This window comes from Microtus oregoni, unplaced genomic scaffold (assembly GCF_018167655.1).
Source record: "Microtus oregoni isolate MIOR12 unplaced genomic scaffold, Mior012 000137F_ref0000512, whole genome shotgun sequence".
NCBI lineage: Eukaryota > Metazoa > Chordata > Mammalia > Rodentia > Cricetidae > Microtus > Microtus oregoni.
The window spans coordinates 1,505,939-1,509,727 of record NW_024544787.1 but is presented as its reverse complement, the minus strand read 5'-3'; the positions used below and the strand labels follow the sequence as shown (position 1 = coordinate 1,509,727).

At 39.9% G+C, this 3,789-nt stretch overlaps 1 pseudogene; it reads right to left on the bottom strand.

Annotated features, from left to right (window-relative positions):
- Positions 1–549: 549 nt before the first annotated feature.
- Positions 550–3,293, bottom strand: LOC121444681 (annotated as a pseudogene).
- Between the last annotated feature and the right edge of the window lie 496 nt (positions 3,294–3,789).

The following is a 3,789-nucleotide window of genomic DNA, read 5'->3' as shown; positions in this document are numbered from 1 at the left end:
TATTGTGAATTGAGCAATAGTTAACATGACCTAGAAAGTGTCCTTGAACAAGAAGTCAATTCCTTTGGACATGTGACTAGCAGTGGTATAGTTGTTTTATATGCTAGATTTACTGTCAACTTGACAATCATCCAAAATGGTTTGTAAAGTTGTACAATTTACCAAACTCTCCAAGAGTGAATTAGTGTTACCTTTTCCCGTCACCCCTTCCCACTGTTCCTGTTTGTTGTCTTTTTTTTCTTTTTATATACTTTTATATATTCTTCATTTTTTTTCAATCAGATGATCCCTTTCAGACTTGCTTAGATCAGGGCTATAATACATAGTTGATAGTCCTCAGTAGAATGATAAAAATATATTAGAGATCAAAATTATAAAACTTTTTTTATAAATTATGTATTTAAAATGAAAATATTTATTAAAAATTCATGTGAAAAATATTTAATTATTTTAGGGCAGTCAAAACATAATATATGATTGGTATCTTGCTGGTTGAAAGTAATCACTTTACCACATGCATTGTAAATATTTGTACCATTAATTTAAAGGTTAATTTAAAACTGAATTATAATCAAAGTTATTTTCAAACATTGTCATAATGTCACCTTGAAGAATCATGTCAATGGTACCCGCCATGCTTCTCTTCTCCTCCACTCTTGCTCTTTCTCCCTTGCTAAGTTCTTGTCTTTGAGAAGCCAGGGTTTGCTTTGGTCTTGAGCTTCTAATGGCTGCTGTTCATCCCGCTCTTCTCCATGACACTTGATTTCCATTTTTTTGATAAAGATTCTAGAGTCAATCCATTCCCAAGCTCCCTCTGATTCTCTTGAGATACTTTTGGTTCCTTTGGATTCTGTTCCAGGTGTTTCTGCATCTGCTGCTCCTCAGTCCGGGCTTTCGCTTCCTTTTCTATTGCAGTTTTTCAAACTGGTTGAAAAGTTCATCTGAAGATTTTAGTAAATTTGATGATTTCACTGGCTTGCATAAACTTTTCCAAGACTCTGCATTCTTAATCTTCATATCCTTCTGCACATGAACATGACAATCTGGCTCTTGCATTGTGGGATTCTCAGTAGAGGTATGCACCACAGTAGGGCCATTCCAGACTTGTTTGGAATCACCTGAAAGAGACTGAGTCTGCACAGATGCAGTCTTCTCCATGGTCTGCAGATGTCCTGACTCATCGTAGCCATTCACCTGCTGGGATTGCTTCCGTGGTGCTGCACATTGTGGTGTAGCCTTCTGAGTAAGCTGAGGTCAGCAGAGCCTGCATCTTACACAGAAACCTGTATCGTTTTATTCTCTTTCAGGGGTAAATCATTCTGTTTTGCATCAGTAAATTTAGGAAATATTTCTGGTTCCGAATCGCTGCTGTCGGAGGAGCTTGAGTCAATGCTGCTTCTCAGGTACCTCAGGATCTCAAGCTGCTGCTATTGCTGCTGCTACTGCCACAGCTGCTGCTGCTGTCACTCAGGCGTACCCGCTCACCAGCTGGTGTTGTAGGTGGCAGGGGCAGGGGCTGGGGCTTCTCTCAGAGTACAGCTGGTTGTTGATGTCCAGCAACCGCCTCTCCAGCTTGCCTTTTTTCTGGGAATGGAGCTCTTTCTTAGAGCAGACGACCTTCTTCGCTTGGGGTTTCAGTGACCGCTTCTGCAGACAGGCAAGGACATACTTCTCTAGTCTCAAAGTCAATCTCGATCTAATATGGGTTGGAGTTTCTCAGGGAAGGCTCCTTTGATTGTATTATATGAACTATGTGCCCAAGCTTTTCCCCAGGAAGTTGATGTCCAGACTCAACTGCCTTTTCTCATTATAATTCATGGGCTTCATCTTCAGATTTCAAAGGTGGCTTCTTTTTTGGTTGATTGTTCTGGGGCCTTTCTTTCTGTTTGGTTAGTTGAAGCTTTTTCTTTGTATTTTCATCTGTTATAAACTTTTTTTTTTCTTTTTGGTGCCATTTTAGAGTTTTTTCATTTTTTTTTAGCTTATATAATGGGACGTGGGACAGAACTCGTAGCTGCTGATGAACACCAATAAGCTATTCCTGAAGCTTGGCGATGTGCTGCAGTTGCTCATCTTCAGAGTCTTCAGAAGAGTAGTTCTCCGAGGAGGCCTTGCTGCTACTCTCTCTACTGGGGGCTTTCACACTGCTTGTTGTAAGGTGATATGTATGCATGCACTCAACAGGCTCGTCAGAAATCTTGGCAAAAATGCGTGCCAAAAACATCCAGAAGCATTCTAGCCATTGCCACGACTTCATGATCTGGAAGGTTGTATTTGTAGCAATTCATAAATATTAATCTGACATCTGCAGCATGCATCCTTCTATTCTTGGTTGTCCATTTTCCCCTTAATAGTTTCAAGATCCATGGGATTTTTGAGAAGGTCATAATAGTTGTGGAGCCCCAAAGCATCAGCATCCACAGGACTATGGAAGGTCCATGGCAAATGTTTCTTGGCCAGCATTTCCTTAAGAATCACACTGCAGTGCTTCAATTGTTCAATTACTTTGACTGTTTTTAAAACTTTTTGTTGTTGCTGAGAGTCTGCCAAAACACTCTTCAGTATGTTCTCTTTCACCAACAAGATCATTGACTTTATTTCTCTGGTTGTTGGAGGAGACTTGCTGCTTGCTTTAACTATGGAAGTGGTAGGATTTATGGCATCTTCTCTCCTCTTCATACCCTTTGTGATTTGGAATACAGTTTGTGAGTCAGTGGTAGGGGGAGCTTCATGCCCCATGTGTAAGGGAGAGAAGAAGAGCTCACAAAATCCAGAAGAAATCTCTTGCTGCTTAAATAATTTTCTGCTGCTTTGGAGGGATTTGATCCTTAGCAAAGGAAGTTGGTATCTTTTGTTGAGTATCTTTGTTCTTTCCTTACCACCCACAACTTGTTCTTCTTGTGGCATCTGAGATAATTTCTGCATAAATAACTTCTCTAGAGCTTGGACAATGAGAACAATGTCATCCTCAGACTTGTATAAATAACAGTTTGAAAATATTGTATTGAAGTCTTCTGTGCATTCAGAAGCCTTCACATAATATTTCCCAACCACTTCTTAATTATATGTAAATCCATTGGGGTTTTTATGATGGTGTAATAATCAGGTAGCTTTAGTTTCACAGCATCCATGGGCTGCTGAAAAGGCCAGAAGAACTGATGCTTCCAGAGAGCCTTCAAGACGACTTTCTGTGAGAACTGCAGCTGATTCGTCAGCTGTCCATTTCTCTTAGTGTTTATGTACTCTGGCGGAGGGGGGTTAACAATCTCTGTCTGTCAACTTGTCAGAGACATTCTCAACTACTTAAGATTCTGGTGTTTTAATGTTGTCTTCAAGTACACGTCCTCTTAGGAAAGGGGTCTCATTCGATCGGCCTTTCGGTTTACACTACATAAAGCAGTGCATGGCAGTAGCTCCTGATTCCCCACCAGAGGCTGCCAGTTTTGTCCAGATGGCAGCCATATTTTTTATCTTTGCCCTTCTGACTGGAGTTTGAAGAAATCTGATCAGTGCTTTGATAAGCATTTCCAAATGAATAATAGAGACAGACAATTTTATGATACCTTTTGGGAAATTTCCCTCTTTCTCCCATTTAATAAAATATTTCAGGTACAAGTTCTTAAATGGAGTATTTAGTTTCTGACTCTGTTTTTGGAGTTCTTTATATACTGTGAATTTTAATTCCACCAGTGGTAGAGCTGGCAAAGGGTCACCCCATTGTGTGGGCTTCGTCTTCACTCAGTTTATTGCTTCTTTTACTATACTATTTTTTTCTTTTGTGAAGTCCTA